Source organism: Crinia signifera, chromosome 2 (assembly GCF_055691185.1).
Source record: "Crinia signifera chromosome 2, ASM5569118v1, whole genome shotgun sequence".
NCBI lineage: Eukaryota > Metazoa > Chordata > Amphibia > Anura > Myobatrachidae > Crinia > Crinia signifera.
This window is the reverse complement of record NC_139218.1, coordinates 42,924,880-42,938,950: the sequence shown is the minus strand read 5'-3', so window position 1 is coordinate 42,938,950 and position 14,071 is coordinate 42,924,880. Positions and strand designations below refer to the sequence as shown.

The 14,071-nt window shown below is 48.5% G+C and overlaps 1 protein-coding gene across 1 annotated transcript in view; it reads left to right on the top strand.

Moving 5' to 3' along the window:
* The first annotated feature begins 205 nt into the window (after positions 1–205).
* The window catches only part of HTR1F (5-hydroxytryptamine receptor 1F), a 227,084-nt gene continuing 213,218 nt past the window's right edge, over positions 206–14,071 (top strand). The window contains exon 1 of the mRNA XM_083171931.1: positions 206–450. The gene's annotated coding sequence lies outside the window, so the exon portion shown is untranslated. The remainder of the gene's footprint in view (positions 451–14,071) is intronic.

The following is a 14,071-nucleotide window of genomic DNA, read 5'->3' as shown; positions in this document are numbered from 1 at the left end:
ATAAGTAAATAACAGAAGCAGTGTGGAGTTTAATAGTCTGCGGGTCACAGACTGCCAATGTCATTATCATGGAAATTGAAATACTCGAACAGATCGCAATAATACGATTCAGCCAGCAGGTGGCAGCACACATCTTATCACAGCCAGAGGAATGTTACACACAGACACACACAGTAAAAATACATTCAGAAGAATCAGCCCTTGGGCTGCCTGCAAGTCGCTCTGAAGAACAGTGTTTGCCTTATTTTCCCTACAATATTTTTCCTTGTCTTACTTAGTAGTTTAAGGGTTGTCACAGTTCTATGTCCTTGTTACTGGCTGAGCACACACATGGATTAACAAGGAATTAGATTCCAGGCATTTATCTTTACATTATTCTGCGTTTACTTGGGAAATGATAAGAAAGTTGTATCCCAATATTGGAGAGAAGCATTTGATTTTCATAAATTGGTAAGTGCATTCTATTAAAATGCTATTCTTATTTTTTGTATTGGAATTGCTAAAATTCAATATTTATGCATTATAGAATGGAATCAATTCACATTGCAAATGCATGAATGTCCAATTCCTCATTTTCCTCTGTGTTCTAAAGTTGCTCACATTCGAAATAGACAGAATATGGGGTAAAATGCTTTTCCTGATGATTTATAAAAGTTCTTGAAACTTAGTTAAGGCTGTGCTCTGAGTCTTCTTGCAATGTATATGCATGGGAATTACAGTATTCACAGTCTTATGTTTATCAGCAGTCACCAGAGATACAGAATTTGGTCATTATTATCTGTTAGCCAATAAAAAGTGTAATTTGTTTTTTACTGTTTTTTTCCGTAAAAAAAAATATATGTTCCCGAATTGCTTTGGCTGTGCATTGTATTATCAAACTCTTCCCTGAGACATTGGGGATACAATATAGATAATTTTTCAGTATGCATGTGGATGTGAATGTTTTGCTTTTTTAACTTATTAATGTGGGTTTTTAACTACCAGGTGAAAAAAGAGAGCTTTCAAATCCATGTTTGCAAGTTCAGTGGTGCGAATAAGTGCGATTAAGAAAACAAAAAAAATATTTGGAGCCCATTGCCAGAAATCACAGATGGAGCAGACTCTAGTGTTCTTTCTATAGTAGAAAGTGTTATTTCTATAGTGGAAATGTCCAATCACACAAAATGGGGTTTATTCTAGTTCATTCTTTCTGACAAAATCCTTCTTAGATGGACAAAACCATGTGCACTGCAGGGGGGCAGATGTAAAATGTGCAAAGAGAATTAGATTTGGGTGAGTTATTTTGTTTCTGTGCAGGGAAAATACTGACTGCATGATTTTACACTTCAATATAGATCTTACTTTGAAGAAAAACCCCACCCAAATCTAATTCTCTCTGCACAAGTTACATCTGCCCCACCCGCAGTGCACATGGTTTTGTCCATCTAAGAAGGATTTTGTCAGAAAGAATGGACTAGAATAACCCCCTATGTTATAGTTCACTTCAGTAGAAAAAGAGGGACACTGCATTGGTCTATATAGTGTGTGTGTTAAATGGGGTCAGTTGAATTCGGTGTGATGTTCTTACCCCCTAGAGTAAGTGTGGCAGGATACCATTGGTATCCCCGTAACTGCTAAGTCTTCTTTGGGTACTTATGTAGTAGATGGGCGCCCACTAAGCAATTTATTCTGCGTAGGAAAATCGCATTGCATCGCATCGCATCGCATGGGCCATTTTAAGGGCCGTGCAATGCGATTTTCCTATGTAATTTATTCACTGCTCTCTTAAGGTGCCCATACACGTTACAATTATTGTATACAATATTGTATACAATATCGCATCTCATTGCATATCGGTTTTGCGATGAGATCAGATGAGATGAGATCTAGTACAAAAAGTATGTGCAGCACATACTTTTTGTACTAGATCTCTTCTTATCGCAAAACCGATATGCAATGAGATGCGATATTGTATACAATATTGTATACAATAATTGTAACGTGTATGGGCACCTTTAGCCCCGGGGATCGCATCGCACCTCCCACAAAATCACATGCGATCGCATGCGATTTTATAGGGTGTACGATGCCATTACATTAGCTATACAATAATATCATTGTATGACATTGTATGAAATTGTATGACATACAATTAAGTTTTAGGCACCCCCCCCCACTGTCTACGCCCCCCTGAAGCGTGGCAAGCGCAGCGAGCCCCGCGAGGGGTGGCGGAACGCGTCCTCCGACCTTTTCATACCCCTACTATCCACGTCATCGTGAAGTTGATTTTATACAGTGTGGCGAGCGCAGCGAGCCCCGTGAGGGGCCACAGAATACAAGGAATCTTTACATAGGGGTATGAAAAGGTCGGAGGACGCGTTCCTCCGCTGCTCGCCACGCTTCGGGGGTGGCGTGGATAGTGGGGGGGGGGGGGAGGTGCATAAAACCTCATTGTATGTCATACAATGATATTATTGTATAGCTAATGTCATGGCATCGTACACCCTATAAAATCACATGCGATGCAATGCGATTTTGCGGGAGGTGCGATGCGATGCGATCCCCCAGGGCTAAGAGAGCAGTGAATAAATCACATAGGAAAATCGCATTGCACGGCCCTTAAAATGGCCCATGCGATGCGATGCGATTTTCCTAAGTTGCCGTACCTATGCCAATTGGGCGCCCGTCTACTACATATGTACCCTTCTTTGTAACCCTATTGGGCTGCATACAAAATTCAGCAAGTGCAGTGCAAAATGATGCCCGCCAAGGGTGGTTTTGGGTGCCGTTGCCAGTGTTTATGTGCCATTGCAATGGTGAATCGCCCCCTTTGCCCTTAACTCAGTGGTGTCAAACTCATGGCCCCACAGCTGTTGTGGAACTACATGTCCCAGCATGCCTGCCACAGTTTTAACAATCCATCATATAAAATCTGTGGCAGGGCATGCTGGGATGTGTAGTTCCACAACAGCTGGAGGGCCATGAGTTTGACACCACTGCCTTAACTGAACTAACTCCAATGTGTAACAAAGATTGCTGTGTCTATCAAACTGTTTTATATCAGAAACAATGTGGAAACTGCTCCACCATTTCCAGACTACAATATGTACTATAAATGCTTCGAACGCTAGTAAGGTAGCTAATGTGAGAATAAAAGAGATGTAGTTTCACTCGCTGCCAACAGTTGGCAGTGTTTTGGTGACACACCAACACTAGACATGTATTTATCTCTTATATATTTAGCCAGATCTGTCACTCATCCCCTGTGTATATAACGTTCCCGCCCAGTGGGATACACAAACCCACCCCCCCACCCCAGGGAAAAGTGTTCTATGTGTATAAAGTTCTACACACCCCACCCCCTTGACATAACCTCCCCCGCCCAGCCAGGGCTACGGTACACGCCCACCATCCACCATTACTCCACAGCCGCCATCCACCATTACTCCTGCACCCCCCCCCCCTTTGCCAGCAAACCCCCCCCCCCCAACACCCGCGACACCCCTCCCGCCATTCGCGGGTCCCCCACAACCCCCCCCTCCGCAATTCGTGGCACCCCCCGCGAGTCCCCCCCCCGCGATGATCAATGTCGGGTAACGATGTGCAAAAATGTCATACACTGCTTATGGTGCTTCTAGTATGAAGAAGAGCAGACTATGCATTGTAACAATGTCATGCATAAGTATTATGCTTCTAGCTTTATGAAGAATAGGTTACACTAGCATCACACTTCTTAACGTGGCAGCATAGACTAACAGAAGCTGATTGGTTACTCTGCGCAACTTTTCCTTTGTAGCTCTCTCCGAGGCTTGATACATCTCCACCTAATGTGGTGGAGAGGGGTTAATGGAAGTGCTCAAGTATCACACAAAATACAATGTGTCCTAGTGTGAGATTTAATAGGATGAGAGATTCAGAAAGTGAGAGATTTGGGAAGAAATCTCCAGTTTTTTTAAAGCGGCAATCATCTACAGCCCCAGCGTGCCAATCGCCATGCTATGACGGGGATTCTGGCGGGAATGTGTCTCCGACGCTTGTGCACCCCATTCCCAGCAATGAACATGCGAGCGACTGAGACTCTCGCGCGTCCACGTGCGTTGGCACACCACCCGCTATATCGGAGCGTCCGATAGACAGAATCTGATTGATTGCTATGGGCAACATCACATCTTAGTTTTTAGAAGCTTCAGTAAATTGACCTCAATGAGTGAGAACGAGTAGCCTTGTATGTACTGTCCTAAATGTATGTACTATTTAATGTTTGATTCAGTAAAGCACAAGCTAGCAATTTAGGAGTTAAATATACATCTGTATAAATGTTGTTCTAAACCGAATCTTGATGTTTCTGCCTTAATATGCTAAATTCAGGCCAGGAATTATACGCTTACATCATGCAAATACACTACCGCTATCAGATGCTAAGCGTCCTCCCAAGGTTTGCCTAGAAACACAGCATATAACCTGATTAATTTGTCCCAGCTGTGAGGCGGATGAAAGAAAATCCTTTAGTTTACACTGTCATTTGTTCATTCTCTTTTCCAGGTGTATCTTCTGTTTTCCAGTGACTGAAATCACTAGATTTACAAAGCCTGTCTGTGAAAGTATGTCGGATCTGTGGCGTGTGTAACATTGGTAACAAAGATTTCACACGAGATTAGGTTTATTGCCAGGTTCTGCACTAATCAGCATTTTGGTGACAGATGTATCAAGCTTCAAAAGTGATACAATGGAGAGTGATAAGCCACCAGCCATTCAACTGCCACGTTACAGGCTGGGTTTGAAAAATGACAAGTAGGAGCTGATTGGCTGAGTTTATCACTCTCCATTGTATCACTTTTTTGAAGCTTGATACAGCTGTCCTATAATACAATTCCATATTTTCTAAGAAATAACCTTTCATTGTCTGATACATTTTCATACCAGTATTCTGCTCACAACAATTTAAATGGCCGATACTACCAATATAAAAAAAAAGAAAAGAAAATTCAAATCTAGAAACAAAGTTTCAGGCAGTTTATGATATACAGGTCGCATAGGTGTGCGCACATAGAGTGTTAGAGGTGCACAGGCACCCCCTAATGCTGTGCCCACCCTTATATACTTTTGCTTTTTAGTGCTGGTATTCCATTTAAACAAGCGCCCATCAATCAAGTATGTGTGTTTTGCATTGTTAATTGTAATAGACCATTGTCATATAACTACACACCTGCGTCATCCATATATGTTTATGACTATTTGCATGTACTGTTACACAGAGTAATTAGAAGATTAAAACTGAACTAGGCAGAAGATTATGGTGCGGCTGAGAGATGTTTTATATTGTAGCAAGTGCAAATAGCTGATGGTAGACACGGCTGATTGGTGGTTTTAGACACACCCAATGGGCGTGTAAGACACCCCCTAATGAAATGTGCACCCCCTAATGAAATGTGCTGCGCACGCCTATGACAGGTCGGGTATCCCGTATCCGGGCATCCCGTATCCGAATTATTCCAAAAACCGTGGTTTTTTGGAATAATTCAAAAAATCCCCCCCAACCCTCTTTTAATACTTACCAAGTCCTCCGGCGTCCATAGCAGGCCTTCAGCATCCTCTCCGGCGTCTCCAGCGGTCCCAGGAGTGCTTTGCGCGAGTGCGCGCCGGTGACGACACCGGCGCGCCTGGGAACTTGCGCAAAGCACTCCTGGGACCGCTGGAGACGCCGGAGATGGTGCTGGTGGCCTGCCGTGGACGCCGGAGGACTCCATGGAAGCCGAGGGACCATCGGGGACCCACCAGGGGCAGGTAAGTATGGCTAAAAAAAAATTATTCCAAAAACCGGAATATTCCCTTATCCGGAATGCTCGTCGTCCCGAGCATTTCGGATAAGGGATTCTCAACCTGTACTAGTAATCCCGCCTGAAGCAAATGCTTTGAAAGCTAGATGTAGTTTTACGTGCTGCCAACCAATGGCATCGTTTCAGTGATACGCGGACACACACTAGACATATATATATATATATATATAGATGATCGACAATAAGTAGAGGTCCAACAAATGTATGCTTATCTCTGTAGGCTCTCTCAACTTTTTAATATCTTATGGCAGAACTATTGACGTGGAATGGGAGTACGACCTCGTACCTGCTAGGCCAATGCCCTCGGGTTACACATGCACAGAAGCTGGCAGTGAGGATGGGAAGCAGCACTGATACTGCTATGTTGCTAAATTGCTTCGGTAATTAAGTATCCCCCGCCTCAACTTGTGGCAGCTTGGATGCTCATCAATGCCTCCAATGTTGAATAGGCCACAGAAACGTATAGCATTGTAATTGTAATTCCTCTTATTCTGTAATTGTATACACTCCTGAAAATAGCATCTCTGTACAAATACTCAATTTCTTTGATATGTTTGAAATTCCACTTGGATGGTTTGAGGACATCAGACAATACTTTCCTACTTCTTACATCTCCTCTCCAAGGGCCTTATTTTGGTTCATTCTTTCTGACAAAATCCTTCTTAGATGAACAAAACCATGTGCACTGCAGGGGGGGCACATGTTACTTGTGCAGAGAGAATTAGATTTGGGTGAGTAATTTTGTTTCTGTGCAGGGAAAATACTGACTGCTTTATTTTTACACTGCAATATAGATCTCACTTTGAAGTAAAACCCCACCCAAATCTAATTCTCTCTGCACATGTTACATCTGCCCCACCTGCAGTGCACATGGTTTTGTCCATCTAAGAAGGATTTTGTCAGAAAGAATGAACCAAAATAAGGCCCCAAGTGGCCAGCCCTACCATTTGGCCGCCCGCTGCCCAGAGCACTGGTATCTGGGGGGGAGCTGCCGAATCTTCCTACCACAAAATTAAGGATGCCTCTGGGGAAGACATCCTTGTTTTGCTTATTACAGTTGGCAGCTGTCGAACTTCTAAAACGCCACTTCCACATTTTCACTCGAGGGGCTGGAAAGTGGATATTGGTGGCAGTGCATGATGGGCAGTAGGCTAAAGTTTTGCCTATGGTGACGGAAAGCCTTTGCCCAGCCCCGATAGCTGTCATTATCTGGGATTTTGTTTCACTTGCCGTAAGCAGGAGAGAGGAAATCGCTGATAAGTGCTGTTTCTTCCGATTATGAAAACACATAGATCCACTGACTTATCCCAGATCTTGTGTGTTTTTGCACAAAAACAGGTTGATTTTCCTGCGAAAGAAACAGCCATTGATTAAACTGCCTGAAAAATGAACACTGAGCAAAATATTGTGAAAAAAACAGGAACATTTAGTGTTGCCTGTTTGAGTGTAAGTGTAAGTGGCTATATAATGTTTTTAAAATGTTTTAAGTTTGAGAAGTGAATATTACTGTGTTTGCGTTCAGAGAAGGGAACCCCTATTTGCTCACAAAACCATTACACACACATACAATGTAGTCATTTATGCTTTTGGCTGTGATTAGAGATGGCAGCTAATCTGATAATGATGGTAAACGACATGGCATTAATAATGGGCCATCTGGATTAGAACATGTCCAGACATTAGCATATGCTGATAATTATATATATTTGAATTCTCAGTGCTTGTCCGACTAAATGAATGATGCACCTGTTTTGAGTTCTTGATATTGTAAACTAAATCCACTTTAGGGGGTCTGTGCATTCAGGACTGATGGCCTCCAATAATTATGTATCCAGTTCCTGCTGGTGGATTCTAAATATATTGGAGCAATTGAATATTGCTGAGGTGCTCAGATAAGCAGCCACCTGTGTAATATTTACCAAAGATGAGTCTGCTACTACCTGGCAGTGTTGGTGCTCAAGCTTGACCTGAGTTTTACACATGTGCACTGCCACTCGGGGGGGGGGGGGGGGGGGGGGGGAAGAGCTGGTGGGGGAAGACCCAGTCCTGCTTCCCACAGGAACGGCACTCCAGGAACCAACACTCAGGGCAGCCGAGAGGTATGCCGGGCCCCGGTAAAATGTTGGGGCTGTATCCGAACTGTGGGAGGCGTGGCCAGCTACTGCGATTAGGCCATGCCCTCAAACCATTTAGGGGGGGTGAAAACACACTTTAAAGTCAAGAGGGGAATGTTATTGTCACCCCCCTTAGCAGCAGCAGCAGCAGCAGCAGCACATACCTACAGCATGTGCTGTGCTGACAGCATTCTCAGCATGAACTCTCACGCTGTCAGTGAGAACTTCAGCTCATGCTGAGCCTGCTGTCAGCACAGCACATGCTGTAAGTGTGTGCTGCCCAGGAGGGGAAAGGGGGGGGGGGTCAGACCAGGGCCCCCTCCAGGCCCCTCCTGCAAGCCTGGGACCGGGTAAATAGTACCCCCCCCCCCCCCCTCTTGGTGGCCCTGCCAACACTTACTGAAGATGACACAGGTTCCCAAAGGAAAATGCCAGTGTTCTGCAGGGCCATCTTAACAGCAGTGTGGGCCCCTGGGCAAAGCAATGCACTGGGGCCCTTACCCATTATCCCCTCCTAGGGGTGGGGGGTGCTATCAGCAGCAGCTTTGATGTCCCACGGGTGGCAGGGGGTGCTCTATCTTCTGCTCAACATGTAGGACCTGGAGCAGTAACTTCTGCTAATTACTCCTTTACTGCACAGGTAGTGGGAGGGAGAACACTAACGTGTGGAAGGGGGCACTGAGCTGTATGAAGGGTCCCTTGTAAATGACTTCCAGGGAGGTAGGGGGTGTTTTATACACAGGGGAGGGTTGGATAATGGAGTGGGCTTAATATTCGTCATTTTCCGGTGGAAGGGCAGCTTGTTTGACTGCAGATATCTCCATTATCTGGAATTAGATTTCTTAGCCTTCAATAGTATAAAAACCTAGAGTCCCAGCTTTCAGGAGGTGCTGGGGACTTGGGGATCAGAGATCAGGAGCCAGAGCAATCCATTGACAAATATATAAAACTGTACACCAGACGTTTGGAGCTGGAGCAGGGACCGGCTGCTGGAAGGCTGATATCTCTGGTTCTGGGCATGATAGAGACAACCTGCTAGTGTTGCCAGAAAGGGGAGAGTCCCAGCTTTTGGAATATACTCTCAGAAAAACTCTAAGTCAGAGAGAACCTGAGAAATATGACTGTGAATTGCAATTAACAGGTCGGATGTGGACTGCTGCTTTGAAGTTGGATATCTCCAGTTCCCCAGGGCCGATTTTCAAAATACTGGTATCCCTCGAAAAAGGGGATCCTCAGCTATCAGCATAGGGCCCTTATACACCTTGGGCCCCTGGGCAAGTGCCCATTAAGCCCATACGAAAAGACGGCCCTGGTGTTCTGACTTTAGTAAATATTAGGTGAGGCACCATCAAACCCATAATAATGAATGAGCTTGTAACCAAAAGCGTGCAAACTATCATACTGTATATACAGAAACCTATATCGATATAGACACAAAAAAACAACAACGTCAACATTTGACATGTTTGCATTTTAAATGTTGGTATTTTGACCGTGTCAGCATCTTGATCATGTCAGCATAATGAATGTCTGCATTTTGAACATGTCTGTATTTTGACTGTCTGCCAGTGCTTGTCGGTATTGTGAACATTGGGTAATCATACTGAACTTGAATAGGTAAACTACATAAAACACATATGAGCAGTACCAAAGGCTACTCCACTGCACGGAATGCATGGAACATGGAGCTCCTTTGTCGTCTTGCTACATACAGGTTTAAGGGGTGCTACTACACATGCTCGGTCCCCCTATATCCCTAAAATTGTTTCAGTGGTGACATGGATCATGACCTTTAAAATGTGCTGAAACAGTATAGGCTTATGGCATATACTGTATACATACCTCCCAACTTTGCCGGATTAGGAGCTGGGACCCTGCTGATGCGCGCCGCAGACGCGCCGAAATTTCCGGGGGCGTGGCCTAATTTCGGGGGGCGTGACCTATACACGCAACTCTTCCGCGCAGCCACGCCCCCATTTTGACGCTATAGGGGCATGACCCAGAGGCTCTGTGAGCCTCTAGCCATGCCCCCAGCCCCCTGGCTGATAGCATAGACGTTGTGCTCATGCGCACAGCGTTTATTCCCCGCTGCTTAGCAGCCGACAGGGGGGACTCCCAACAGCCCCCTCACCGCGGGACACTGCTGGCCGTGGGAGGGACAGCGGGACAGGCCCTGATAATCGGGACTATCCCGCTAAAATCGGGTCTGTTGGGAGGTATGCTGTATATATAAACTCACTTATGTATATAATTGGTGGCCGGCGATGCATTTTGCTTACCTTTGTTTTGCAGAACAACCTATGAGTCCTGCTGTTACGCTTATTCTACAAGAACCCTTACTCGTGCGGGAAGATGTTTTATTTCATTACAGTAATGGCTTAGCACATAAAAGGTCATTATTAACGTAATTAAGTTTTACAAAGCACACCAAGAAAAAAATAATTTCACGTAAGATATTTCACAGCTGAATTGGCCTCAATTGGGCCGGGTATGAATCATTGGACAGACATGCATGAAGGTCGACATGCAGGAAGGTCAATATGGGTTAGGTCGACAGGGTCATTAGGTCGACATTCATTAGGTCGACAGTCAAAAGGTCGACATTGTTTTTTTTCCACCTTTTTTGTCCCGAATGTTGACACAGTCGCCATGGACACTGAAATGTAGCACCGCATCCCCTCGATGCTGCGCTCGCCATGCTTTGGACACGGTGTCCTGCTACGCTCGACACACAAGTGGATGGTGGAGCATGAAATCACAACTTGTCGGTACATGACTCAAAACAAAAGTGAAAATCCCCATGTCAACCTAATGCCTGTCAACCTTCCTGCATGTCAACAATCAGTCACGTCGACCTTCAGCCATGTCGACTTACAGGTGCTTGTGCTTGTCGACCTTCTTGTAGATCTAGTGGCCATATACCATTGGGCCGAGGGATGAAGTGGGGAAGGTCGGCCCCAGCACATGTCATAACCGACTGACCTGGCCACTGTCTTCCCAGTTGCATTCATCAGCCATAATACAATCATGGCTGGATTTGGGGGGGGGGGGTTTGGGCCAACCTGAGGGCCATATTGGAGGAAAGAGGTTGTGCTGCCCAAAAAAACCAACCGGATTCTGTCTATTTATTGTTTACTAGGTGATTCATCGCGCCCTACGGGCGCTCTTCACACCGGCGTAAGGGGCTACGCCCCTTAATTTGTGAACATTTGTATTGTGAGAAATATGGTTAGAATTGTATGAAAGATGCCCTGTATTGCAGCTTCTGGCAGTGGGTGAGGGTCCAGGGTGGCAGCACAGGAGTACCGGACGGTGGCCCTGAGTCAGTGTCTCCTCCTACTGGGTGGGAGTTAGGGTGCATGAGAGCAGGAGGCTGGGATATGAGGCATAATAGGGGTATGTGGGCAACACAGCGTCAGCGATTACCCAGTGGTGGAAGTTACGGTTCAGGAGAGCAGGAAGCTGGGTAGTGATAGGGGTGTGTGGGCATACGGGGGGACTAAAGAGGGTGGTGGACACTGTGCAGCTTCTGCCAGTGGGTGAGGGTCCAGCGTGGCAGCACAGAAATACAGGAGTCAGTGTCTCCTCCGACTGGGTGGGAGTTAGGGTGCATGAGAGCAGGAGGCTGGGCGGTAAAGCATGATAGGGGAATGTGGGCAACACAGGGTGAGCGGGTCTCCACTGGCGGAAGTTACGGGGCAGGAGAACAGGAGGCAGGGCAGTGTCCTCCCACATTGATGGCAAAAGTATTCAACATCGGCCATAAACCATCGATTATTTGAAAATCATTGATGGTCGATGGGCATCCCTAGAACTGGAGGAGGGTGGGGGACAGTATGCAGCTCCCGGCAGTGGGTGAGCGTCTCCTCCCACTGGGAGGGAGTGAGCGTGCATGAGAGCAGGAGGCTGTATAATAGTGGTATGTGGGCAAGACATTGATAAAAGTTGTGGCGCTGGTGCAGAGGGCAGTGGGGAAACCTGCAGTGCGGCAGCCAGGGCCGGATTTCCCACCTAGGGGCGGTACCTGCTTGTGGTGGTACAGGATCCCCCATTGTCACGGGGGTACGTGAAATGCGGGAGCGGGGGCCGCGGTGGTCCGCTGGGGGGTGGAATTGCCGGAAGGGGGTCTGGGGGGTCTGCAAATTGCGGGAGGGGGGGTGGTGTGTGGGGATCCGCGGTTAGCGGGAGGGGGTCCGCAAATCGTGGGCGGGGGCGCGGGGGGGCTTAAATCGTGGGAAGGGGGTCCGCAAATTGCGGGAGGGGGGTTGTCGGGGTTAGTGAATTGCGGGAGGGGGGGTTGCGGAGGTCCGTGAATTGCGGGAGGGGCGTGTGGGGTGCCGTGAGTCAAGGGGGGGTGGTGCGGGGGTCCGTGAATCACGGGAGGGGTCATGAATCGCAGGAGGGGGGGGTTGTGGGGGGCTGCGAATCGCAGGAGGGGGGGTGTGGGGGGTTGCCGTGAATTGCATGAGGTGGGCGTGAATCAAGGGAGGGTGGGCGCAGGGGGGTGGTGCGGGGGTCCGTGAATCGCGGGAGGGGCCATGAATCGCTGGAGGGGGGGTCGTGGGGGGTTCCGAATCGCAGGAAGGGGGGTATGGGGGATGCCGTGAATTGCGTGAGGGGGGCATGAATCGCGGGAGGGGGGGTCCCCGAATGTGTGAATTACGGGGCGGTCGCAAATCGCGAGAGGTGCCGAGGGGGCCCGCAAATCGCGGGAGGGGGGCGCTACGGGGGGTTTCGTGAATCGCGGGAGGGGGGTCGTGGGGGGTTGCGAATCGCAGGAAGGGGGGGTGGGGGGTGCCGTGAATTGCGTGAGGGGGGCATGAATCGCGGGAGGTGGGGTCCCCGAATGTGTGAATTAGGGGGCGGTCGCAAATCGCGAGAAGTGCCGAGGGGGCCCGCAAATCGCGGGAGGGGGGCGCTACGGGGGGTTCCGTGAATCGCGGGAGGGGGCGGCGCGAATTGCGGGAGGGGGGTCGCAAATCACAGTAGGGGGGGGGGCCGTGAATCACGGGAGGGGGGGTCGCGGGGGGCCCTTTTAATGCCGGGAGGGGGGGTCGCAGGGGTCCTGCGAATCGCGGGAGGGGGCTCGCGGGAGGGAGGGGTCGCTGGGGTCCCGCGATTTGCGGGAGGGTCGCGGGGGTCCCGTGTTTCGCGGGAGGGGGTGGTCGCGGAGGTCCAGCGAATCGCGGGAGGGGGTGGTCGGGTCTGGGATGGATATTAGACAGCACTTACATCGACAGCCATTACATCGACACCATTAGTTCATGGTTTTAGGTCGACATACCATTAGGTCGACATGTCATTATGTCGACAGCTCATTAGGTCGACAGCTCATTAGGTCGAGAGCTCATTAGGTCGACATGTTTTTAGGTCGACACTGCCATTAGGTCGACAGAGTCTATGTCGACAGTCAAAAGGTCGACATGGGTTTTTTCACTGTTTTTTTTTGGCCGAAATGTCGACACAGTCGACATGGACACAGTTTGAAGTGTACCGCAGCCGCACGCTATGCTTCGGGCACGGTGCCTTGCTGCGCTCGGCACACTATTTTATTCTCCCACCACGCCCTAGTGGATAGTAGGGCATGAAATACCACCTGTCGGCACATGTCGGCTCAATAAACAGTGAAAAAACCCATGTCGACCTAATGGCAGTGTTGACCTAAAAACATGTCGACCTAATGAGCTGTCGACCTAATGAGCTGTCGACCTAATGAGCTGTCGACATAATGACATGTCGACCTAATGGTATGTTGACCTAAAACCATGTCGACCTATTGAGCTGTCGAACTAATGGTGTCGATGTAATGGCTGTCGATGTAAGTGCTGTCTAACAATAGTTCGGATACCGGGGTGGTCGCGGGGGGCCCGCGAATCGCGGGAGGGGGGTCGCGGGGGTCCCGCGAATCGCGGGAGGGGGTGGTTCGCGGGGGTCCCGCGAATCACGGGAGGGGGGGTCGCGGGGGTCCCGCGACTCGCGGGAGGGTGGAAAGCGGGGGTCCCGCGAATCGCGGGAGGGGGGGTGCGGGGTCCCGCGAATGGCGGGAGGGGGGGTCACGGGGGTTCCGCGAATCGCGGGAGGGGGGTCGCGGGGGTCCCGCGATTCGCGGGAGGGGGGGGGCGCGGGGGTCCCGCGATTCGC